Here is a 27,821-nt window from a genome sequence, read left to right as displayed (position 1 = left end):
CAGGACATTAGAACTTGTGTAATATTTGATTCTTACAAGCATATTGGTCATGTCAAAGTGCATTAAAGATATCAATGTCCCACTGTCATTGCATTTCTTGCATATTGTTTCTTACTTTATAAATCATTAAAATTGAGTTCTCTAGGGATGCCCTTGAAATATCTGTAGTCTCAGATAAACTTTGTACCTAGTTTTGCTTATAGAAACTTTGCACCTAGTTTTACTACTTATATGCAACCATATACTTGCAAACATCTATGTATAAACTTTGTTAAAATGGTTTATTTTATAAATGACATGGCTTGGAAACAACCAGTCAAGTAATTAAGTGTGTAACTTTGGTATCAGTAGAAAATAACTTCAATAACCAAGCAAACCTTGGAGCGCCTGTGTGGTTCAGTTGCTTAACTGTCCACCTTTGGTTCAGGTTATATTTTCATGGTTCCTGAGTTCAAGCCCCGCATCAGGCTGGTGATTCTCTCTGTCTCCCCTCTCCTACTTACTTTCTCTCTCTCTCTCTCTCTCTCTCTCTCTCCCTCCCGCTCTCCCTCCCTCCCCCTCCCTCCCTCCCTCCCTCCCTCCCTCTCTCTCTCTTTCTCTCTCTGCAGATAAATAAACTGTGTAAAAAAATGATCAAACCAAGTCTTTGACTACTAGTCACTTTTAAACATGTTCACTAATGATTCAGGGATCATGTTTCCTCACACATACAATCTACTTACTTCTTAAATATTTTAAAAATCCTTGATTTAGAGAACCTTAATTATATGCTTATTATATGAAGAACAAAGTACTAGCTATCTCGGGAGATAAAAAGAATTTTAAAAGTGACCACTGCCTTCAAGGAGTTCATAATCTACCTTTGGATAGATAGAATATAAACACATAAAAATGTAAATGCTTTGCAGCATTTAATAAGTTCAAAACTGGCCCAAAGAAATACATGATTCATGGAGAATGTCCATGTGGTGGGAATCCACAGGGAGGAGGAGATATCTTTATGTGATTATTCTTAGAGAACTTTCTGTGCAGGAGGTGATGTTTGGGCTGGATCTTAAAGGAAGAATATTATAAGGGAGGGAAAAATATTTTGGAACCAAGAACTCCATTGAACCAAGAAAAAAAAATATGTACTCCAGAAAGAGGATGAGATGAACTTAAGTGGATCACTTAAGATTTTAGTCACAGGGAAGAGGGTCCGAGGAGAGGTGGAAAGTGGAAGGTGATGAAATAAAAGACCTGGGATATGAGGTGAAGGGGCTTGGATGAAATCCTGAAGGGCTAAGAGGCAGGCAATGCTTTTGAGCCAAAGAATCATGTGAATGAAAACATATGTTTTAGGAGAATCAAACCAGAGGGTGGAATGCAGAATGAATCAGAGAGGAAGGAGAGAAAATAAGAGCAGAGACACATTAAAATTATTTATAGCATGAGTGGTAATGAGTGGTGGTCTCTCCTGTCTTTTAGTGGGAACAGGGAAGCATAAGGAGATTATTCATTTAACTCAGGTTCACTTTAAATCAAACCTTGAATGACAAAATGAACACTTTCCACGAGTGACAAATGAAGTGTTAAAATGAAAATCTCCCTGTTTTTTTTTTTTTTTTTTTTGTAGTTTACTGATTAAGGCAATATGAAGCCACCATAGCATTTTTAGAGTTGCTAATTAGAGTTACGATTTTTATCTTAAATTGGACATGGCAGAGGCTGTCTTCCTACATTTCTTTGTAATGTGATTTCACATGATGGAGAATTGACAATTTTAGAAGGACAATAGACTTTCACATTCTGTGTCAGTAGATTCATTTGGATTGCTCTGATTTTGAACGAGAAATTTTCAAGGACTAAAATGTAACATAGAAGGGTCTTGGTTTCCTTTAAAAAAAAATGTCAGTTCCTGTGCTGTGACTGAATGTTCCAGTTAATAATTCTAACTTTGATAACAATATCTTATCAGTGACATTGGTGCGTCTTTGCATTTCAGCACAGCAACAGAGATCAGCTCTAATAGCCACTTGACTGCCAGGCACATCTGTACATTGTTGTTTTGGCAGTATGAAGGTTATGAGAACATTTTGTAGATTTCACACCTGAAATATACTTAACATTTTGATATTGCTGTGCAAAGACTGTTTCATACTTTTTTCTTAATCTTTCTCCTCACCATTAAAGAGAACAATAATAGACATTATGATATAAGATTAAGATGTCAAAACAGAGCTTACATTTGGCAAATGACAATTCATCATTCTTAGAATTGAAACAAAATAAATTCTGTATGTATTCACTAATTTAGCTAGACTATCTATCCACCATCCAACCTGAAGACTAGAGGTAATGCTTGGTTTGACAAATTATTTTGTAAGCTTGGTAGAAATTCTGAATCTCAGATATATTTGTATAGTTTGAAGTACAAGGCTATAAAGATTTTTGCTGTTTGTAAATAAAACATCAATATCTTGAATATCTTTCATGTAAGCTCAGATCCTTTCTATAAAGAAAGAAAAACAGCATTTCAGAAAATTCCCATCTCTATTTATTCTTTGATTTTTTTTTTTCTCTCAGAGGTTGATGGAAAACTTCCTAAATGTGGTGTATCCTATAGTCTGTAGAATCTTGTGGGCTGAAACTGTAGCTAAATAAAAGATAAAGGACGGGCACCTGGCTGGCTCAGTTGGTTAAGCCTCTGACTTCAGCTCAGGTCATGATCTCACAGTTCGTCGGTTCGAGCTCCACATCGGGCTCTGTGCTATCAGCTCAGAGCCTGGATCCTGTTTTGGATTCTGTGTCTCCCTCTCTCTCTGCCCCTCCCCTGCTCATGATCTGTCTCTCAAAAATAAATAAACGTTTAAAAATATTTTTAAAAAAGATAAAGGAAAATTGTCTCTTTGAAATACTTATATCTACTTCAATAAGTACTGAAAACATCTGTGAAATAAAGACATATTAATGATGTAATTAAAAATAGACTTCCATAAAGACAAATCTGTACCAATCTGTAAGTTTTTTTATTCTCCAGAATTCTTGCCATAATTTTGTAAAATTCATACTATTTATTTTAATTAATTATTTATTTATTCATCCAGTCAATAAACATCCAGCAAATGCCTTTGCTGGGCCAGGTGCCATTGTAAATGATGGGACTATTGCAGTAAACAGGACAAAGCTTTATATTTAGTTTGTATCTAAATAGTAGGAGGCAGATAATAAACACACGCATAAATGAACAAGATAATAATAAGTGCCATAAAGAAAATAAAGTAGGACACTGTGGTCAAAAGTAAAAAGAGATATCAACAGGAGGCAAATTTAGACTAAGTGGTTAGCGAATTTAATTACTTATTCTTGCTAGGTATAATTGTTATACCATCTAAGAGAACAAGATGGATATTCTTTATAAGATCAAATTCACTTTTATCTTCTTGGGTGTCTTGTCCAAGATCCATTTTTCATTGCAGGATGAATTATAATTCTCAGCAGAAAGGAAAAAAGTAGAAAACTGATAGCTTACTATTAAATTTATTATTGTATGCATTCTGTTAATGCAGTACTTGTTTCTAAACTGTATAAATTAATTCTACTGGGATATGTATATCCAAATAGAAGACATGTTAAAACAATCTTTCATATCGTTCCATATCTTTAAAGTACTAAAAAAAAACCACTCAAAGCATTTTTCCTGAATTTGAAAGTTATTAATGCCTGCAGCTATAACAGAAAAACTGTAATTTCAAAAGCTCCCATAATTAAACTGGAGATTTGAGGTCACCAAGTTTGTGGTAATTTGTTACAATAGCCAAAGGAACTAAAAGAAAGCGTGTGCTCTTAACCACTTTATATATTGGGGGGGGTCTCTCTCTCTCTCCCCCCATATATACACATACATATATTCATATACATATATTCATATACATATATATACATACATACATATATCATGGTGGGTTCTATTTGATTGAGATCTGGAGTAGGTACATGTTTCCACACCTCAGACTCTTCCTTTTGCAAAAGGTATTTGTAAAAGCCTTTAAATTGGAGAATAAAGAATAACTTTGGACAGGATTGCAACATAGGATGTCTTTTCTGATAATATGAAGAGAAGTGTAGCCAGGAGGAAAGAGCAGTCTGTCTGTGCTGAACATATTCTCTAAATAACATGTTTGAAGATAATCTGTTGACTACCAAATCATAGTACCTTATTTGTGTGTTTGCTTGTCTAGCATCTGAAGGATCTTCAGCTCAATTCTATCCCTGGCATCTCCATTCTCCCTCCATGGATTTTAGAATCCAACAGTTTTTCCAGTTTTTCAGTTTGAAATATATGGTATTATACCCGGGGCATGAATTATTATTCATCATTGTAAATCTTAAAATACTCACTACCAGCACCACCACTGCCAGCACCACCCACACCCCCACAGCCCCCCACTCCCCCCCCACCCCCCACTCCCCACACTTACACACAAATGATGACCAACTTAAGACCTACTTCATAACTCCAGAAACATTTCCAGGCCTCTCCTCTAACTGGTCCTAGGGCACCTACTTACAACAGATTACAGGATATAATCTGTTCCCAAAGGACACCAATCTTAGTGTAAGATTATCATTTTCTAGAGATCACCGTTTGTTCTTGGATGTCAATGAACTTCACCATTGTATAAAGCTGTATGAATTTCTGGTATGTCCTAAAGGTCCATTTTGTGTGTGTGTGTGTGTGTGTGTGTGTGTGTGTGTGTGTATTTTATTTTTATTCCATGTACATAACATAGTATTATATTACTTTCAGGTATACAATTAGAGTGATTTAACATTCTCATATAATTCCCAGTGCTCATCAAGATAGGTGTACTCTTAATCTTCACCTGTTTCACCCATCTTCCTATCTACCTCCCATCTGGTAACCCTCTGTTGTTTTCTATAGTTAAGAGTCTGTTTCTTGGTTTGTCTCAACTTTTTCCTTTGTTCTTTTTTTGTTTTTTGTTTTTTGTTTTTTTGCTTTATTTCCTAAATTCCACATATAAGTGAAATCATAGGGTATTTATCTTTCTCTGACTGGTTTATTTCACGTACCATTATACTCTCTTGCTTTATCCATGTCATTGCAAATGCTAAGATTTCATTCTTTTTTATGTGTGAATAATACCCCATTGCGTGTGTGTGTGTGTGTGTGTGTGAGTGTGTGAGTGTGTGTGTGTGTGTGCACATGCATCCCATCTTATTCATCCATTCATCTATCAATGGACACTTAGACTGCTTTAATAATTTGTCTATTATAAATAATGCTGCAATAAACATAGGGGTGCATATATCCCTTCAAATTGTATTTTTTTTATTCTTTGGATAAATACAAGTAGCATGATTCATGGATCATAAGATAGTCCTATTTTTTTATTTTTTTATTTTTTGAGTAGCCTCCATACTGTCTTCCACAGTGGCTGCACCAGTTGGCATTCCCACCAACAGTGCATGAGGGTTCCTTTTTCTCTACATCCTTGCCAATACTTGCTGTTTCTTGAGCTTTTGATTTTAGCCATTCTGACAAGAATGAGGTAATATCTCATTGTGGTTTTGATGTTCTTTTTCCTCATGATGAGTAATGTTGAGCATCTTTTTTGTGTCTATTGGCCATCTGTATGTCTTCTTAGGAGAAATGCTTGTTCATGTCTTCTGTCCATTTTTAATTGGATTATTTATTTGGGGGTGTTGAGCTATATAAACTCTTTACATATTTTGGATACTAACCCCTTATTGGATATGTCATTTGCAAATATCTTCTCCCATTCAGTAGGTTGCCTTTTAGTTTTGTTTGTTGTTACCATACTGTTTTGATTACTACAGCTTTGTAATATAACTTGAAGTCTGGAATTGTGATATGTCCTGTTTTGTTTATCTTTTTCAAGGTTGTTTTGGCTATTTAAGTTCTTTTGTGATTCCATACACAGTTTAGAATTGTTTGTCCTAGGTCGGTTGATATTTTGGTAGAGAGCGCATGAATCTGTAGACTTCTTTGGATAGTATAAACATTTTAACAATATTTGTTCTTCTAATCCATGACCATGGAATATCTTTCCATTTGTGTCATCTTGAATTTCTTTCATCAGTGTTTTATGGTTTTCAGAGTATAGGTCTTTCACCTTTTTGATTAAGTTTATTCCTAGGTATTTTTTTTTTTGGTGCAATTGTAAATGGGATTGTGTTCTTAATTTCTCTTTCTGCTGCTTCATTATTAGTGTATAGAAATGCAATAGATTTCTCTATATTCATTTTTTATCCTGCAATCTTACTGAATTTATTTATCAGTTTTAATAGTTTTTTGGTGGAATCTTCAGTTTTCTATGTATAGTCATGCCATCTGCAAATAGTGAGTTTTACTTCTTTGTTACCAATTTGGATCCCTTTTATTTTATTTTGTTGTCTGAGTGCTGTGACTACGACTTCACTACTATGTTGAATAAAAGTAGCAAGAGTGAATATCTTTGTCTTGTTCCTGATATAAGGGAAAAGGTCACCATTTGTTTTTGAATGTCAGTGAACCTCAGCATTGTATAACTCTCTAGGAAATTCTAGTGTGTCTAACGAACTAATTTTATGGTGATGAAACTAACATATTGAGATATCAGTAATGAATTTTGTTAGAAAGTTCCCATGTACTTTAAGGAGTGATTATGCCTTGGAAAACATTTTAAAATTAAGAACAACTTTTTACTCTCTGCTCTTAGATTCCAGGTGCATATCAGTCTCATTTTTCTGACATTGACTCTGAACTTTCTCATAAGGGAATGCTCAAAGATTCTGAGAGATATAGATTCTGACCAACCATTAAAGAAAATAATGGACACATTTGTCAGTCATCAGACATTTCCTAATTAAAACTGTTAAGAAGAGATTTGTGAGCATTTGCAATTCCTGAGATTCTAATAGATATTGCCCCACTGAGTAGCAAGGTTATAGCCTGTTAGCACGTACTAACTTCCATTGTCTGTCAATAAGATGTTTTTGTTTCCAGAATTCAGTGGATATTTGAGTCCGAAAATATGGGCTCAGTTTCATAGTTAATTTGCAAACATATATTTCTCATATTTTTTTATGTTTCTCATGGAGTATATGAGATATTTGGGGAAAAAAAACCTTTAAGCGAATATATATGTCTTCTGTGAAAAGTTGACATGAATAGGAGTAGCTTGAAATCTGGATTCCAAAGTACATTGTCATTAAAAAAAATGTAATTGGCCATGTGGCTAATGAATTTTGGTGAACATAAAGATATCTTTCCCCTTATTTATTTCCACACAACATAGGCATATATACCTAGGCATAAGCATGGACAAATGTGTGCTACTTGTGCTGCAAATGCATGCATACAATGAACTACAAATACATGCATATACATAATAGCTGAGATAGCTCTAGAACTTCTATAAAGACATGTCTTATCTTGTAAATTCTAAATTGCTGGTAAGATCAAAAGAGAGAATGTGAAAATACTTGGTAATCTCCAAAATATATTAGAGTATTATTACAAATATAACCATTATATCAATAGATATTCTGATCAGTATAATTTTTTGCACATTTTAACTAAATTTCCAGTTTTCATGATAAATTAAAATAAAGAAATGTGTTCTACCCAGTTTCTTAATTATTCTTAGCATTATGTGATTTTTATTTGTTACTTAAGAAATCACTTGGGAATCCTTTATTAACCTAGGGCTACTATTGTGAACATTGACTATAATTGTAATGTTGCTTAGTTTAATACAGATTTCTGAGTAAAAGACAAGTTTGACAAATCATACTTGGCTGACATGACTTTAAGGTCTTAGACTAGGAAATGCTAGCTCAAATTGTGGGGAAAGATAATATCCATGATGCAAGCTGAACAAGTTCCCATGACACTCTCCATTTTGAGGGGATTTTAGGGGAATGGTAATAGTCATTGTCTGTGTAACCAATACATCAAAAATGTGGCTCTGACCTATCTAAAGCATAACTTTATTTTTGTCTCCCATTTGGTCTTGAAAATTTATTTTGTAGCGTAAGTCTCTTATTGGCAGAACTTTCCACAGCAAAACTTGAAAACTTGTGTTGTCTTCTGGCTAGAAGCCTGGAAAAGGAAAGGAGGACATATTTGGTTCCTTATCTTTCTCTGCCATGCATTTATTTATTTTCCCTGCTACCCATCCCAACTTGCTGGTCAACTACCAGTGCTGACTCATTGCTTAGCATTGGTGGGAACTGGTGAAAGGGGTACAGTGATACAGAGACAGCAAGGGTCTTATTTGAATTAATCCCTTTGTAAACTGACCTCTCTATGAGCATTACAAGTCTTTAAAATTTACTCTCTTGAGGAGTTTAGGTATGTGTGTCTGTATGTTTGTGTGTGCATGTGCAAGATTTTGGGGAGTTTTCTGTTAGATCTAATTTAATTTCCCTTGGGCAAAGTGTATGAGATTTTATGCTTGTGACTTTGCATTCTGAATATCCAGTTCATATCCATTTTGTTACTGTTTGAGTCCTTGTACCCAGCTGAGCTACGTTGTGCTGGACAGAATACATTCCTATGCCAACATTCTCTCCTGTGTGGTCTACACAATAATCTGAAAAACTTCTGCCCTGGTAAACTCTGGGAATACAGATATAGTGCAAATCAACCACCACTTAGCTTTTTCAGATACAAGACTTTCTCAGGCATGAGTTATGTGCATTTGGGAAAACTGACAATTGAGAACTCAATTCAAACATCTCTCAGGGGTGCCTGCATGGCTCAGTATGTTGAGTGTATGACTATTGATTTTGGTTCAGGTCATGATCTCCTATTTCATGAGATCAAGCCCCAAATCGGGCTCCACACTAGGTATGGAGCCTGCTTGGGATTCTCCCTCTCCCTCTCTGTCTCTGCCTGCCCCCTCACCCCCCCGCTCTTCTCATTCTCATATTCTCTCTCTCTCTCAATAAATAAATAAATAAATAAATAAATAAATAAATAAATAAACAAACAAACAAACATTAAAAAAAAAGTCACATGGAAGCTCCATCACTAGAGTTGAGGTGAAGGGCATTCCTTCGATCTCTCTTTCCTATAGCCTTAGGAGATTGAAGGGCAAGGACTAGAGAATTACAGAAAAGCAGTCTCTCCAAAGTTCTCTTCCCTTTACATTGTCTTCCCTTTACACCATTGATCCTGTTGAGGTACCCAAGAGCTGTGTAAACAGTTCTGATATAGTTCTTTGTAAAATATGAGAACTATTTTTTTTCTCACACTTGCTTTGATTTTTTTCATCATTTTGGCTCATAATCCAAGCTTTAATTTTAACATCCCATTACAAATGTCACAGTGAGTTACTATTGCTCCTAATTTTGCAACCAAATTGCTGATGTTCTAATAGTCATTAGGCAGTTGTCCAAATGACACCTGGGGAATAAAAAGCAATAGTAAAACTGTTCTGAAACTTCATTTAAACATACAGGTGATAACAAATAATATTTTCACTCACCTTTATGCTCCTAGTTCTTTTTTTCATTATTTTATTTTAATATCACTTTTGTTCTTTTTATTTGAAACACTTTAAGCATTTTGCAAGGCTTAGAATTATGTCTTTTCAAACTATAAAAGTGTTTAAAAATAAGAATAAAAGCTCTTGAGAGGTTCCAAGACAACACTATCCCTAGACAAGAGGTACAAGAGCACCTCTTCACCTCTCATCATTTTTCTCCAATTGTAACAACTCAAATGGCACTTTTGCCTATCATTTATATTTTTAAGTGTAAGGAGTACTGGGTGTGGCATGATTTCTAAAATGTTATATTTCTGGCCATTGAACAATATCATCTGAGTTAATTTTCTGTCCAAATTCTCCAGAATCACAAAATACATAGACATTAAAATTATTTCCAGTCATAGCACTGGCTCTCAAGATAAATGAAAACATTTCTTATTTGCTGTGTATCGCAAGTCATAAAACTGTTGCTATTAAATAATTTCCATTGCAAATACTATTTTACGTTATGCCAAAGAGAAAATTATGTCACTTTTGGATACCACAGTCATGATTTGTGAAGTGAACAAAACTAGATAACCTAGCCGTGAGTATATATATTCTATACCCTCTTTACCATGGATTAGTTTGATGATGACCATTACCAGATATATTGAAATATATTTAGAGTCAAAAATATTAGATTAAATGTGACTCACATTAGTTATTTGGTATCATATAGACAAAAATCTTTAGGTAATGGATCTTTTTCTCTTTCTTTTTTTCCTAACAAAAATGGTTGAATTAAATGATATTCTTTTGTTCTATCTAAAAATGGCTACAAATTTTATTCTGAACCTCTGTATTTTTCTTCTGATAAACTCTAGCCATTTTTATAACTTTATTTTTAAAAATCATCTTTATTGCATCATAATTTGCATATAGTAAAATTCACCTTTTTAAATATTTTTTTAATGTTTAGTTATATTTGAAAGAGAGAGAGAGAGAGAGAGAGAGAGACAGTGTGTGAATGGGGAAGGGGCTGAGAGAGGGAGACACAGAATCTGAAACAGGCTCCAGGCTCTGAGCCATCAGCATAGATTCTGACACAGGACTTGAACTCATGAGCCGTGAGATCATGACCTAGGTCGAAGGCAAGATGCTTAACTGATTGAGACACCCAGACGCCCCAAAATTCAACTTTTTTTAAGGGAATAGTTCAATGTATCCAGATGAATAATCATCACCACAATCAAATTAGAATATTTCCATCTCCCCACAATGTTCCCTCACATTCCTAAAAACGAATAGTCTAATTTCTATTCTGCTGTTTTTTTTTTTTTCTGTAGTTTTATCTTTTCTGAAATGTCAGAAAAAAATGATCATATAGTGAATAGCTATTGAGTTTGGCTTTCATCTCTTAGATAATGCTTTTGAGATTTCTCCATGTTGTTGCATATATCTATTAAATTTTTTGTTAGGTTATATTACGCTGTATGGATGTACCCCAAATTTTTTATGTTTACCAGTTGATGTTCATTTGGGTTGTTTCAAGTTTAGTCAGTTATGAAGGAAGCTATTATAAACACTTGTGTATAGTACACTGTGTAGACATGTGTTTTTGTTTATACAAGTGGATTGCCTGGTAATATGATAAGATCTTGTATAACTTTATAAGAAACTACTAAACTGTAAACTGTTCAGTCTGTCCAAACTATTTTTCACTGTGGCTGGGTAATTTGCTTTCCCAACATCCAGTGTGAGAGTTCCAGTTTTTCTGCCTTTTCACCAATGCACAGTATTATCAGTCTTTTCGTTTGAGCCATTGAGGTAGATATTGATAACTCATAGTTTTATTTTGAAGGTTTACACATCAAGGTTATCTTCGGGTCGGATTCTATTGATAGCTGTACCTCTTCTGTTGGTCATTTTATCTCAATGAGTTAGGTGTATGGATTTTGTTCTTATTATAGTTACCTTTGGTAAACCAAAGCTTTCATATCTCTCCAGTGATGGGTTGATGCTACCTTGTTCTTTATATGGAGATTTGAGTATGCCTGCTCATTCCTCAGCTTTTAATACTCCATTCTCAGCTGCCTTAATGCCTTTGTCTACACTCTCACCTTTCCCTCAGTGAGATTATTGTGATATGTTATTAAGTGAGAAACTCCTGGGGCGTGGAAGAGGGGTTCTCCATTTTCTTGGTTCAGTTTTGGTCTTAGGTATCTGGGGTTTTGAGGCGAGTCTTCCTGTGCCTCTTCTCCCTTAGCAGCCAGTGTCCACCATGTGCTGTGGGAACACTTGGCCTGGAGATGATGTTCTGCTACAGCCCCAGAGTGGCAAACACCCGTGTTGTTTGTTTGTCTGGGTTTTGTTTGTTTATTTGGTTGTTGTTTTGTTTTGTTTTTGTATCTAGGAGGAAACAGCTTTGCTTCCAGGGGCAAACAGTTTTGTTTCTCCTGTTCCATCAACATCAGTGTACCTGTGCTTTGGACCTGTGGCAGTACAGATTCTTACCTTTCTCCAAGACTAGTGTTGCTTGTTATGAGTAGCAAAGTTATGGTAGGACCAAGGGTGTTATGACTCCTCCTTCAGGTTCCCTGTGGCTTTGGCTTCTACCCCTCCCTCAAGGGCAGCTAATCTTTTTTTTTTTTTTTTTTAATTTTTTTTTTTTAACGTTTATTTATTTTTGAGACAGAGAGAGACAGAGCATGAACGGGGGAGGGTCAGAGAGAGGGAGACACAGAATCTAAAACAGGCTCCAGGCTCTGAGCTGTCAACACAGAGCCCAACGCGGGGCTCGAACTCACAGACCGCGAGATCATGACCTGAGCCAAAGTTGGCCACTTAACCGACTGAGCCACCCAGGCGCCCCAAGGGCAGCTAATCTTGATAACTCACTTTACGTTTGAGGAAGGAAAGCTTTCCTTCCCCCTTTCTAGTGGCAGGTGGTTTTTGTTTCTATACACCCTTCACAGTCAGTGGAACTTTTGTCCTGCTTCTAGGAGTGGGAAAGTCTCTCTCCCCATCCCCAGTGGTTTAAGGAATTTCTTTTGTATGAGAGAAAAATCTAGGGGATAGAGTGGGTTTCATATATGTGAGACACATAAGGATTTCTCTCAGGTTTCCTGCTACGCCTTCAATATTTTTCATGAATTCAGTGAAAGAAATTTCTTGTGCCAGTTTCCCAGGGATTCTAAATTTTCCCTTTAAACCAAACTTAGTTTTAACAATTCTTTACCATTTTGGCTTTCTTAAAATTCTATTTTTATGGCACTTTGCTTTTCCTCCTATGCTTTGCCAATGGTATGACACTTCATTGGTCTCATTTTTTCCTGAAAGAGGCCTATCACTCTTTGGATTTTTCATCTTGTTGCCTTGGGATTTCAGCTTTTATTTGGACCCAAGGAAAGTTATGATCTTGTAGATTATTGGACTTTCACTTATTGTTGTGTTTCAATATTCTTTTGTAGCTTTCTTCATCCTAAACAAAGCCCAATTCTACATGTCTATAATTCACAAATGCAAATGGGAATTTTAAGAGCAAGATTGAAATATTTTTAAAAACTGCTTTGTCTCTCTTTACCTTAGCATTAGAAGTAATTCTTAAAAATACTGACTACTACTTATGAATACATGTGAATGCCTTGTGATATTTTTAAACATTCACAGTTTACACACACACAAAAATTCACTTGATGCAAAAAGATTTGTGTTTCAACTTTCAGTAAGCTCATTTTGTATTTCTTTTTAACCATAAAAAATATATATACTAAAAGTATTGGTGGGAGTTTACACTTTTCAAAAAGGAAAAAAATAGCTTAAAACATTATGTTATCAGGAAAAAAATATGTTGGGGTGCCTGGGTGGCTCTTTCAGCTAAGTAACCAACTCTTGATTTTGACTAAGGTCATGATCTCATGGTTGTAGGATCAATCCCCGCATCAGGCTCTGCTTGGGATTCTCTCTCTGCCTTCGCCCCCACTTGTGTGTGTGTGCGTAGGTGGTCTCTTTCTCTCAAAGTAAATAATTAAACTTAAAAATCTTTTATTAAAAAGATGGTACAGGATGATATGATTAAAGGCTATCTAAAAATCTGATTCTTATTTATTGCCCAGATTTCCATTTATTTATCTACATTAAACATTATTTAATTACCAAAGATCTGCTAGATAGCAGGCAAGGTATTCATCTAGAATTATGATCCGTTCTCAAAGAATTTGCATTCTAGTTCAATGCATCTGTCATATTACAAATGAGTCAAAGGAGCAAGCAGACAATTAAGCCAGACATTGCCCTCTATATTCATAAAAAGCAATGGAAAATATTAACAAAAGAAATTGATAACAGCACTGAAAAATTGAAAGGTATTCATGAGTGATTAGAAATAATGAGAAATTTCTAGCCAGAATGCAGATTGGACTATATTGACCAGAGAGCAAGAAACCATAGCCTAAAACATCACAGGTATAAACTTCAAATATAAGAGTTGAAAAGGAGAACGCTATGGTCTTAAAAACCAAAAGAGATGAAAAAAGCCTTAAGGCAATGTTTAAAGCAGTTTAGTAATTACGTGAATTAAAAACAGTGGTTCCAGGTCAATCCATCGCCCCTGGCATTAATTATACCCCTAAAAAGCACACACAAAGAAGGGGTTGGGATGTGTCTACTCATTTATGGGGGAGAAAAAAAGATAGAGTTCTACCTCCAAAGCATATGAAAATAAAGCTTAAAGAGCACAAAAAATTTAAAATTTAGGAAAAAAAATATTTTATGGTTTTGGGGTATGGAACATTTTTTAAGGCACAAAACCCAGAAACTATTAAATAAATGTAATATATTTATAAATATATATATAATATTTAAATTTATTTATTAAATCAATATGTATAAGCTTATAAATCAAGCTTATATATATGTATAAGATATATAAATCGATATATATAAGCTTATGTATAAGCTTATATATATTAAATAATATATAAATAGAAGCTGTGTAAAAATGTTTTATTTTTTATGACAAGGGACATGATAAGCAAGTGAATACAGAAAATAAACTAAGCAAAAGTCTTTAGAGCATATATATCAGAAAAAAGTGATTATTTTACTGAATAAAGACAATGTCAGAAAAAAAAATTAGTCAAGGTAATTCACAAAAGAATACAAATTTCCTAATTAGGCATATAGAGAGATGCTCAACATTATACTAATCATGAAAATCTAAATTAGCACAATAATATATGACTTTTCCACTTGTATAAAAATAAAAATTAAAAGACTGATAATAGGTAATATTAATGACATAATAAGAAAATAAAATATTTTCTACACTATTGGGTAAAATGTAAATTGTTACAGTGGCTTTGAAGCATTATTTGGTAATATCTATTAAAATTAAATTACTTGTAATATTAAGCCCAACAATCCCATGATCAGTTATTTATCCAAGTAATGTGTACACATGTTTAAAAATGTACATTACCTGTAATAACAATAAAATTGGAAATAACATAGATGTTCATCAAAAGAGGTATGATGTATTTTTGCTATGAATGATAGTAAGTAGTGGTTAAAATGCATGAAGTAGAAATATATCCTTAAATGAACAAACTCTAAGATAAACTGATAAGTAAACAAAGTGAGTTGAAAATATTTTTCTGCAGGCAGACTGATCCCATTTATGTGAATATATTAATTTTTTAAGAAAGATGAGAAAACTTTATAGTGACTATCTTTAGGGAGGGCCATGTGAATTATTTTACTCACATATGACTGTACTTATAAAGTATGTACAACATGAAATGCATTGATATCTTCCCTTTTGTGGCAAAATAATTTAATGTTTAAAAAGGTAAATGTTACATGGGGTGCCAGGAGAGGGAGTACTCAGCATTGGACGGATTGATTAAGCATTGGACTCTTGATTTCAGCTCAGGTCATGATCTCAAGGTTCCTGGGTTCTGCCGCTGCGTTGGACTCTGCACTGACAGTGTGGAGTCTGCTTGGGATATTCTCTCTCTCTCTCTCTCTCTCTCTCTCTCTCCCTCCCTCCCTCTCCCTCTCCCTCTCCCTCTCCCTCTCCCTCTCCCTTCTCTCTGTCCATCCCCCGATCCCTCTTTCAAAATGAATAAAGTTACAAAAATAGTAAAATTACATTTGACACACAAACCCTCATTTTAATTTTTTAATATTATTTAAAATGTTGATTTTATATATGACAGAGAAAGAGAACAAGGGGGATAGTGCTGACAGAGGGGGGGAGATCTGGAGGGGCTTGAACTGGCAAACTGCGAGATTATAACCTGAGCCAAAGTCAGAGACCTAACCAACTAAGCCATTGAGGTATCCCCAAAAGGTCATTTTATTTTTTTTTTAATTTTTTTTAATGTTTATTTATTTTTGAAACAGAGACAGAGCATGAATGGGGGGAGGGTCAGAGAGAGAGGGAGACACAGATTCGAAAGCAGGCTCCAGGCTCCCAGCTGTCAGCACAGAGCCCAACGCGGGCTCCAACTCGTGAACCACAAGATCATGACCTGAACCGAAGTCGGACACTTAACCGACTGAACCACCCAGGCACCCCGAAAAGGTCATTTTAAAAACTGTTCTGGGGCACCTCAGTGGTTTGGTTGGTTAAACATCCACCTAACTCTTGGTTTTGGCTCAGGTCATGATCTCAGGGTTTCATGAATTGCAGCCCCATCGGGCTGTGCGCTGGCAGCGCAGAGCCTACTTAGATTTCTCGCTCTGTTTGCCCCTTCCTTGCTCATGCTGTCTCAGTCTGTCTCAAAACAAATAAGTAAACCTAGAAATTTAAAAACCGTGTTCTGAATATGTCTCACTGTCTGAGGCATCTGTAAGTGTCTACTATTTCCATAAAAACCAGGCATAGTTTCTTCTTGTGCAAAAAGGCAATGCACATTCCTGCTTCTTGGCAGAGAGGAGTTTCCATACCCATTGTCTCCCTACAGGGAGTCTCAGACAGTCTGTCTGAGATAGATGTTTCACTCTCTTTTCTTGCCTGACAGAAGCCCAGTACTGAAATGCCCAGCATGGGACAGAGAATGCCTGAACATGGTGTTACTGCAATACACCCTGCCTTCATTGCTGTCCCCACACCCCCATCTAGTTCTCTTGATGGCACTAGACCAAATTGTTCTATTTTAAAAGAAAGCAAATATCACTAAATAAATACAGTTATGGGTGAGTGGATTTAAAACAAGAGGAGTTTCAATACAACTAGTGAAATAATGATTACTTTTGTTCACATTAATGTAAGTTAGTCTCTTCAAACATGGATAAAAACAAACAAAAACAGCCCTAACTGTTCATCTTACCTCTTAGATGGATGTTGTTCTAGTTTAGTTTGCTCTTTGCCTACTAAGTAATTCCCCCAAATTTCATACCATTGAATTTTTTCATTTTATATTACATGAGGGATTTTTTTTCTAACCAAATGTATGTTTTATTGTTGTCTAGTTGTGCTATAAACTTTTCTTCTTATACCTCCATAAACATCCATCTACTTCAGTTATGACTTAATCAGTTATTTAAAAAATAGTTTCAGGACTGATTTCTTTACCTAAACATATTGTTTTCGCAAGTCCTATATAGTATTTCACATTGAGACTACTTCAAGGATTATACAGTTAAAATGAAAATTTATCTCCTAATTACCTTTTAAAAAGTTTCAAGGTAGAATACTGACTCATACATTTAAAGTAGTAAGTAGAGAATTAAAATGATCGAAATTCTCAATTTCAGATAGCAAAGTAGTGGTCTTCAATTCTGAAATTTGCCAAATATTTTATAATTTTTATTTCTTTGAATATATATATATGTATATATACATATATACGCCATTATATATAGCCCCCCATGTTAATGATTATTTTGACAAATTTTGTAGTTTCAGTACTTAAAATAATATTTTAAACCAATTTAAATGTGATCTGATTGTGAAAATATTTATTGTATTATACTAGTAGCATTTACTTAAACTCCTAATATGTACCAGACATTTCATTATAAATTATTCTGGATCCTTTTAATATGAAATTTATTTTCAAACTGGTTTCCATGCAACACCTAGTATTGATCCCAACAGGTGCCCTCCTCAATGCCCATCACCCACTTTCCCTTCTCCCCCTCACCCCCCATCAACCCTCAGTTTCTTCTCAGTTTTTAAGAGTCTCTTATGGTTTGGCTCCCTCCCTCTCTAACTTTTTTTCTCCCTGCCCCTCCCCATGGTCTTCTGTCAAGTTTCTCAGGATCCATATAAGAGAAAAAAAAATATGGTGTCTTTCTCTGTATGACTTATTTCGCTTAGCATAACATTCTACAGTTCCATGCACGTTGCTACAAAAGGCCATATTTCATTCTTTCTCATTGCCACGTAGTATTCCATTATGTATATAAACCACAACTTCTTTATCCATTCATCAGTTGTTGGACATTGAGGCTCTTTCCATAATTTGGCTATTGTTGAAAGTGCTGCTATAAACATTGGGGTACAAGTGCCCCTATCTATCAGCACTCCTGTATCCCTTGGTAAATTCCTGGCAGTGCTATTACTGGGTCATAGGGTAGATCTATTTTTAATTTTTTGAGGAACCTCCATACTTTTTTCCAGAGTGGCTGCACCAGTTTGCATTCCAACTAACCGTACAAGAGGGTCCCCGTTTCTCCACATCCTCTCCAGCATCTATAGTCTCCTGATTTGCTTATTTTAGCCACTCTGTCTGGCGTGAGGTGATAACTGAGTGTGGTTTTGATTTGTATTTCCCTGATGAGGAGTGACAGTGAGCATCTTTTTATGTGTCTGTTGGCCATCTGGTTGTCTTCTTTAGAGAAGTGTCTATTCATGTCTTCTGCCCATTTCTTCACCGGATTATTTGTTTTTGGCGTGTGGAGTTTGGTGAGTTCTTTATAGAGTTTGGATACTAGCCCTTTGTCCGATATGTCATTTGTAAATATCTTTTCCCATTCCATCCATTGCCTTTTAGTTTTGTTGATTGTTTCCTTTGCAGTGCAGAAGCTTTTTGTCTTCGTGAGGTCCCAATAGTTCATTTTTGCTTTGAATTCACTTGCCTTTGGAGATGTGTCAAGTAAGAAATTGCTGCAGCTGAGGTCAGAGAGGTTTTTTCCTGCTTTCTTTCTAGGGTTTTGATGGTTTTCTGTCTCACATTCAGATCCTTCACCCATTTTGAGTTTATTTTTGTGAATGGTTGTAGAGAGTGGTCTAGTTTCATCCTTCTGCATGTTGCTGTCCAGTTCTCCCAGCACCATTTGTTAAAGAGACCGTCTTTTTTCCATTGGATATTCTTTCCTGCTTTGTCAAAGATTAGTTGGCCATACTTTTGTGGGTCTATTTCTGGGGTTTCTATTCTATTCCATTGGCCTATGTGTCTGTTTTTGTGCCAATAGCATGTTGTCTTGATGATTACAGCTTTGTAGTAGAGGCTAAAGTCTGGGATTGTGATGCCTCCTGCTTTGGTCTTCTTCTTCAAAATTACTTTTGCTACCTGGGGCCTTTTGTGGTTCCAGACAAATTTTAGGATTGCTTGTTGTAGCTTTTAGGAGAATGCTGGTGCAATTTTGACTGGGACTGCATTGAATGTGCAGATTGCTTTGGGTACTATTGACATTTTAACAATATTTATTTTTACAATTCATGAGCGCAGAATGTTTTTCCAGTTCTTTGTATCTTCTTCAGTTTCTTTCATAAGGTTTCTTTAGTTGTCAGCATACAGATCTTTTACTTCTTTGGTTAAGTTTGTTCCTAGGTATTTTATGATTCTTGGTGCAATTGTGAATGGGATCAGTTTCTTTATTTGTCTTTCTGTTGCTTCATTATTGGTGTATAAGAATGCAGCTGATTTCTGTACATTAATTTTGTATACTGCTACTTTGCTGAATTCATGTATCAGTTCTAGCAGACCTTTGGTGGAGTCTATCGGGTTTTCCATGTATAATATCATATCATCTGCAGAAAGTGAAAGCTTGCCTTCCTCTTGGCCAATTTTGATGCCTTTGATTTCCTTTTGTTATCTGATTGCTGTTGCTAGAACTTCTAACACTATGTTAAACAACAGTGATGAGAGTGGACATCCCTGTCATGTTCCTGATCTCAGGGGGAAAGCTCTCAGTTTTTCCCCATTGAGGATGATATTAGCTGTGGGCTTTTCATAAATGGCCTTTATGATGTTTAAATACGTTCCTTCTATCCAACTTTCTCGATGGTTTTTATTAATTAAAGATGCTGAATTTTGTCAAATGATTTTTCTGCATCGATTGACAGGATCATATGGTTCTTTATTTTTTCTTTTATTAATGTGATGCATCACGTTGATTGATTTGCGAATATTGAACCAGCCCTGCAGTCCAGGAATGAATCCCACTTGATTATGGTGAATAATTCTTTTCATACGCTATTGAATTCTATTTTCTAGTATCTTTTGAGATTTTTTGCATTCATATTCATCAGGAATATTGGCCTGTAGTTCTCTTTTTTTTTTGCTGGGTCTCTGTCTGGTTTAGGAATCAAAGTAATGCTGGCTTCATAGAATGAGTGTGGAAGTTTTCCTTCCCTTTCTATTTTTAGGAACAGCTTGAGAAGGATAGGTATAATCTCTGCTTTAAAAGTCTGGTAGAATTCTCCAGGGAAGCCATCTGGTCCTAGAGTTTTATTTTTTGGGAAATTTTTGATAACTGATTCAATTTCTTCACTGGTTATGGGTCTGTTCAAATTTTCTATTTCCTCCTGTTTGAGTTCTGGAAGTGTGTGGGTGTTTAGGAATTTGTCCATTTCTTCCAGGTTGTTCAGTTTGTTGGCATATAATTTTTCATAGTATTCCCTGATAATTGCTTGTATTTCTGAGGCAATGGTTGTAATAACTCCATTTTCCTTGATGATTTTATCTTATTGGGTCATCTCCGTTTTCTTTTTGAGAAGCCTGGCTAGAGGTTATCAATTTTGTTTATTTTTTCAAAAAACCAGCTCTTGGTTTCATTGATCTGCCCTACAATTTTTGCAGATTCTCTATTGTTTATTTCTGCTCTGACTTTTATTATTTCTCTTTTTTTACTGGGTTTGGGGTGTCTTTGCTGTTCTGCTTCTATTTCCTTTAGGTGTGCTGTTAGATTTTGTATTTGGGATTTTTCCTGTTTCTTGAGATAGGCCTGGATTACAATGCATTTTCCTCTCAGGACTGCCTTCGCTGCATCCCAAAGCGTTTGGATTGTTTTATTTTCATTTTCATTTGTTTCCATATATTTTTTAATTTCTTCTCTAATTGCCTTGTTGGCCCATTCATCCTTTATTAGGGTGTTCTTTAACCTTCACGCTTTTGGAGGTTTTCCAGACTTTTTCCTGTGGTCAATTTCAAGTTTAATACAAAGCATTGGGGTCTGAAAGTGTGCATGGTATGATCTCAATTCTTGTATACTTATGAAGGGCTGTATGTGACCCAGTATGTGATCTATCTTGGAGAATATTCCATGTGCACTCAAGAAGAAAGTATATTCTGTTGCTTTGGGATGCAGAGTTCTACCTATATCTGTCAAGTCCATCTGATCGAATGTATCATTCAGGGCGTTTGTTTCTTTATCCATTGTAAGTAGGGAATTAAAGTCCCCTGCAGTTACCACATTCTTACCAATAAGGTTGCTTATGTTATTAATTGTTTTATATATTTGGGGGCTCATATTTTCGTTGCATAGACATTTAGAATTGTTAGTTCTTCCTGATGGATAGACTCTGTAACTACTATATACTGCCCTTCTTCATGTCTTTTTACAGCTTTTTAATTTTTTTTCTTAATGTTTATTTTTGAGAGAGATAGAGACAGAATGATATTGGGTTAGGGGCAGAGAGAGAGTGAGACACAGAATCTGAAGCAGGCTCCATGCTCCAAGCTGTCAGCACAGAAACTGACACAGGGCTCGAACTCTCGAGCTGTGAGATGATGACCTGAGCCAAAGTCAGACACTCAACCAACTGAGCCACTCAGGTGCCCCCTTTTACAGCCTTTAATTTAACGTCTAGTTTGTCCGATATAAGTATGGCTACTCCAGCTTTCTTTTGACTTCCAGTAGCATGATGGATAGTTCTCCATCCCCTCACTCTCAATCTGAAGGTGTCCTCAGGTCTAAAATGAGTCTCTTATAGGCAGCAAAGAAATGGGTCTTGTTTTTTTTTTTTTTTATCCATTCTGATACCCTATGTCTTTTGTTTGGAGCATTTCGTCCATTAACATCCAGTGTTATTATCAAAAGATATGGGTTTAGAGTCATTGTGATGTCTGTAGGTTTCATGCTTGTAGTGATGTCTCTGGTACTTTGTGGTCCTTGTAACATTTCACTCACAGAGTTCCCTTAGGATTTCTTGTAGGGCTGATTTAGTGGTGATGAATTCCCTCAGTTTTTGTTTGTGAAAATGTTTATCTCTTCTTCTATTCTGAATGATAGACTTGCTGGATAAAGGATTCTCAGCTGAATATTTTTTTCTGTTCATCACATTGAAGATTTCCTGCCATTCCTTTCTGGCCTGCCTGTTTTCATTAGATAGGTCTGCCACTAGTCTTATCAGTCTCCCTTTGTAGGTTAGAGCCTATTTATCCCAAGCTGCTTTCAGAATTTTCTCCTTATCCTTGTATGTTGCCAGTTTCACTATGATATGTTGTGTAGAAGATCGATTCCAGTTACGTTTGAAGGGAGTTCTCTGTGCCTCTTGGATTTCAATGTATTTTTCCTTACACAAATCAGGAAATTTCTCAGCTATGATTTGTTCAAGTACACCTTCAGCCCCTTTCTCTCTTCCTCTTCTGTAATTCCTGTTATATGGATATTGTTCTGTTTGATGGCATCACTTAGTTCTCTAATTCTTCCCTCATACTCCTGGATTTTTTTATCTCTCTTTTTCTCAGCTTCCTCTTTTTCCATAATTTTATCTTTTAATTCACCTATTCTCTCCTCTGCCTTTTCTATCCATGCTGTGTCCACCTCCTTCTTATTTTGCACCTCATTTATAGTGTTTTTTAGGTCCTCATGACTATTTCTTAGTTCCTTGATCTTTGTAACAATAGATTGTCTGCTGTCCTCTATGCTTTTTTCAAGCCCAGTGATTAGTTCTATGACTATTATTCTAAATTCTTGTTCCGTTATATTGGTTAAATCGTTTTTGATCAACTTGTTGGCTGTCACTACTTCCTGGAGTTTCTTTTGAGGAGAATTATTCTGTTTTGTCATTTTGGGTAGTCCCAGTGGTATCTCCAAACTGCAGGGTACTTCCCCTGTGCTGTTGGGAGAAACTTGTGTTGGTGGGCAGGGCCGCAGTCAGACCTGATGTCTGCCCCCAGCCCAACATTGGGGCCACAGTCAGACGGGTGTGTACCTTATCTTCCCCTCTCCCAGGGGCAGAGTGGAGTGGTATGGCCCCTGTGTGGGCTGTTTGCACACTGCCAGGCTTGTGGTGCTGCTTTGATGGGATCTGGCATATTAGTGAGGGTGCAGGGGTGGATCCGCAATGTGCACAGCGGTGGGAGGGGCAGACTTAGATCACTTTGCCATCAGTGGTCCCCTGCAGGAGGGGCCGTGCGGCACCAGGAGGGAGGCAGACCTGTTGGAGGGATGGATCCACAGAAGCACAGTGTTGGGCGTTTGCGTGGTGCAAGTAGGTTTGGTGACAGGAACTGCTTCCCTTTGGAATTTTAGCTGGGGGATGGGAGAGGGAGATGGTGCTTGCCAGCACCTTTGTTCTTCCTTGGAGCTCTGTCCTTCTGGGACTCAACAACTCTTCCTCCCGGCTCTTGCCCTCCCCGCTCTCTGAGAGCAGAGCTATTGACTTTTAGCATTCCAGATGTTAAATCCCCATGGCAGAACTCAAGGAGTGCGGCCCCTCCACCCTTGCAAGCCAGATTTTGGGGGCTCTGCCATGCCCAGCGGGCTGCCCCTCTATTGCTCTGGCTCCCTCCTGACAGTCCGTGTAGCACACACCACCTCTCTGCCCTTCCTATCCTCTTCCATGGGCCTCTTGTCTATGCTTGTCTCCAGAGAATCAGTTCTGCTAGTCTACTGGTGGTTTTCTGGGTTATTTAGGCCAGTGTGGGTGGAATCTATGTGATGAGCAGGGCGAGGTGAGCCCAGCATCCTCCTAATCTGCCATCTTCTGAGCATCCCTCCTAAGTTATTCTGGATCTTTAAACTTAACCTTGAAAGTGGGAGAATTTGTGTTTTTTACATGAGTTAGGAAGCTTGGTCTTAGGAGTTAAGGAATATTCTCTTATAACTCAATTAGTTATGTTATATGTTAGGATTTGGACCTGTTTCTCTGATCGCTGAACTCCCAACTGCCATACTTTTTCTAACATGCCATAATACCTCCCTTCATTAAATTTGTTTAGTTTGGAGATGATTACAAACAGTTATAGAAATTTGGAAATGAACATGTCCTTGAAGATCATAATAACACACTGTAGAGTTTACATGAGCAGGTGCAGGAGTAGTGTCAAAATGTCTGAGTTTGAATTCTGCTCCATACTTTATTAGCTGTGTAACCTCGGACAAATTATGTAACCTTTCCAAAGTTTTGTCAACTACATATGTGAGGTAGGAATAATAATTGTTGTCATTTGCTTTCAGAATCAGGAGCCATCATGTTTTTGCAAGGTATTTAGTACATGGTAGGTATAATATATGCATAGGATTCTCTAATTTTGCATGGGAAGACAAATGGGTTCAGAGAGGCTGTGTCATTTGCCCAATGTCTAACGGATAGTTAGCATAGAATTTTAATCAATATCCCCAAGTTCCAATTTATATTCTTACACTCTTTCCACTATTTGGTATGTTGGGCCATCATTTGTAAAATGCATAAATTCTGTGGCATGTGGGTGGCTCAGTCAGTTAAGTGACAGACTCTTAATTTCATCTCAGGTCATATCAGGCATGAGATGAGTCCTGTGAATGGGCCTCAGCGCTAGGAGTGGAGTCTGCTGAAGGTCCTCTCTCTGCCCCTCCCCACTTGTGCACCCACATGCTCCCTCTCCAAAAAAAAAATTAAGTAAGTTCTGCAGTAATAATGTTCTGGAAGAATTGTGAAATTCAGATCAACTTCAACATGTAAATATATGAAGAAGAAAGCATCTTTCCTGGTAGATATTTCACTGTTTTGCCAGGAATTCTGGGGGCTATAAACCAGATGAGATAGAAAAAAAAAGCCCTATTGAAATGCGGCATGGTTTTTAGAAAATATCATCTGTGATCCAGAAGGATGTATTTATTACATAATTATTTCAAACTGTAAGCAAATTAATTGTAGAAAGGCAATCTGTTTCTTATTAAACAGCTCTTTAAAATGTTCTTGATATATTAGAACATTTACTGTAACATTTATAATAAATTTTGTATTCAATTTCAGAGATTCCCCCCTTACTCTTTGCAGTTATGGTTGTTTCCATCTTTATTTATTTATTTTTGAGAGAGAGAGAGAGAGAGAGAGAGAGAGAGAGAGAGAGAGAGAGAAACCATGCAGTCTTGAGCAGGGGAAGGGCGGGGGGGGGGGGCTACAGAGAATCCCAAGGAGGCTCCATGCTGTTAGCACAGAGACTGATGTGGGGGCTTGAACTCATGAACCAACCATGATATCATGACCTGAGCAGAAGCCAAGAGTCTACACTTAACCGATTGAGCCATCCAGGTACCCGGAACCCCTTACTGTTTGAATTAAGAGATACTGCTCTATGGTAGCAGAGTGTGAATTATGCTTTATTTAATATAATTTACCTATCTGTAGGCTACTGATATTCCAAATTTTGTAGCACATTCAACATTACAGTGACAAGGAAGGAAAAATTTTTTTATTGACTTTTTACATTGCATAATACTTTTCAAGTAGTAAAAATTTTCATCTAGCATATTTATTTAAATTAAAACTTGGCAAAATTTGCTTTTGATGCCTCTTAGAGTAGTGATGGCATATGTCAAACACTGAGATGTGAAATTTTTAGCCTGATTAAGTGATATGTCTCCATGTGAAAATCTGGGTATACATGTCTGTGTGATTTTTTTTTTCTGTGATTTGTTTGATTTGTAGGTGTTATCTATAAAAATGTTTTCCATAATCTAAATATGAGTATTTTTAAGGATCTAGTAGTCAAACTAAGGATATGATATTTCTTCTAGGTATTCAGCAGTATATGAAAATACTGGGATGATATCATATTGAAACAATAGGAGAGTACTCTCACTAGAATTCTGGAATGAATAGGCTACCCACACATCTCCAATTATGTTTCTTCTTTCCTTTACCCAGAAAGAATATTACTTACTTTCATTCATTATTTTTTTTCATTTTAGAAATATTTACTAACCCTTTATTACCAATGTCTACTAGGGGTTTTAAGCACAAAGTATATTTCTACCTGCACTCATATTCTACGGATACAACTGGAAAAGATAGCGTGTCCGTAGTTCAGTAAACTTAACAGGACAGTAAGTGATACGTGTTAGGAATGAGATACAAATATAGTACTAAGGGAGTTCAGAGGACAGGTGAATTTTACAGAGAGAAAGATAACATTTGTGTAGCAAAGAGAATATTCTTATGGCCTTGCAAGACGGAAAGGAATTAGAAAGATGAAAAAAGAGAGGAAATGGAAAATAAATATGCATACAAATGGGAAAGTAAAATATGTATATGGGAGTGGGAAATGAGCTAACATTGCTAACGATTATTAAAACCTATTTTCAGGGGCGCCTGGGTGGCGCAGTCGGTTAAGCGTCCGACTTCAGCCAGGTCACGATCTCGCGGTCCGTGAGTTCGAGCCCCGCGTCAGGCTCTGGGCTGATGGCTCAGAGCCTGGAGCCTGTTTCCGATTCTGTGTCTCCCTCTCTCTCTGCCCCTCCCCCGTTCATGCTCTGTCTCTCTCTGTCCCAAAAATAAATAAAAAGGTTGAAAAAAAAAAAACAACCTATTTTCATATGAACCTCATGTGTTATTTTATTTGACCTTCTCAAAAACCTAATAAAGGGAAGTCATAAAAATTCTTATAAAGGCTAAAATGAAAGAGAGCTCGAAAGTAAAGATGCCCTTTTTTCTCTGACATCAAAGCCCATTTTCTCCCCAAAACAGCACATCAATTAGCTAAAAGGAGTATAATCTAGCACAGATGCTTGGATCACAGGGCTTATAAAGGAGGTTAGAGGCAGATAATTGTGGATGGTCTTCTATATCAATGGGACGAAAATTGGAATTATTCATGAGGTGATGGTGAGCCATTCATTTATATATCCACCCAGACAAGCAGTATTTGTTGAGATCATGTTATAGATAGGCAATGTTCTACGTCCTGGAGATACACCAGTGACCAAGTCAGACAGTGTCTTGGAAACAATATATTGGAAAATATCTTGAAAATGAAAGTTTCATACATGACTAAAAGAAGGGAAAAAATAACAATAAGCTCTTGTAAACATTTTATTGTTGAACAGAATTTACATTTATTTCCTAGATTTACAATGGCAAACAAGCTTATGGTATCTCTATCCCAGACCACATTTATATTAGACTCATAAACTAGAATAGGAAACTGTTACATGCTTTTTGCCTGTCCCCCTTCCTCCAAAAAGAAACAGGAATGATGACTACTTCATACCTTCCTTAAACATCTATTCTCTTTTCTCTTTCTTTTTCTCTTAAACATCTTTTCTCTGTATCTATTAACTTTTTTTCCTTCACTATTCTTATGTAAATGGAAAGAATCAAAGTTCTCATCAAATTATGCATTTCAGCTCTCAGTTTTTTATATACAAAACAACAAATTAGCTGTCATCTAGTGTAATGTGCAATATTTAGATAACTTGCATGAATATATTGCAGTGGCATTAGCATATTTAATGTGTGGGGACAGTCTGATAGCTATATGAAATATTTTAATGCACATCTGTTTTCTTCTTTGATTTGTACACATCTGCCTCCCAAGGATCTCAGTGTGTTCCTGGCACCAGAATTAACACTTTTATCTCTGTTACCAAAATGAATTTTGATAAACCTTTATTGTACATCAAAGAAGAATGTGCATATTTTGAGTCAGAGTTACCTTGATGTTTTAGCTATTAGGGTTTTTGTAACTTGTCCCACAAAGAGTAATTTAAAATTGTAAAATATAGCTATTATTTCACGTTTAAACAGGTACCCTTTTTAGAGATGAAAAAGATATCTAGAGATATACATGGGAAATAAACCATTCTGAGACAAATACTTCCAAATATTTGTCACTGTGATTAACCATGAAACATTTAGCTTTTCTCTCTTTAAAGTATTTTACATGTATGGAATTTCAA

General features: G+C 36.2%; 1 protein-coding gene across 1 annotated transcript in view; it reads left to right on the top strand.

The window, feature by feature from the left end:
- LOC116738220 (low-density lipoprotein receptor-related protein 1B-like) overlaps nt 1-27,821 on the top strand; it is an 867,486-nt gene that overhangs the window by 759,229 nt on the left and 80,436 nt on the right. The gene's annotated exons all lie outside the window — the stretch shown is intronic.

This window comes from Lynx canadensis, chromosome C1 (genome assembly GCF_007474595.2).
Source record: "Lynx canadensis isolate LIC74 chromosome C1, mLynCan4.pri.v2, whole genome shotgun sequence".
NCBI lineage: Eukaryota > Metazoa > Chordata > Mammalia > Carnivora > Felidae > Lynx > Lynx canadensis.
Note: the sequence above shows the minus strand (reverse complement) of the source record. Positions and strands in the feature narration are given on the sequence as shown.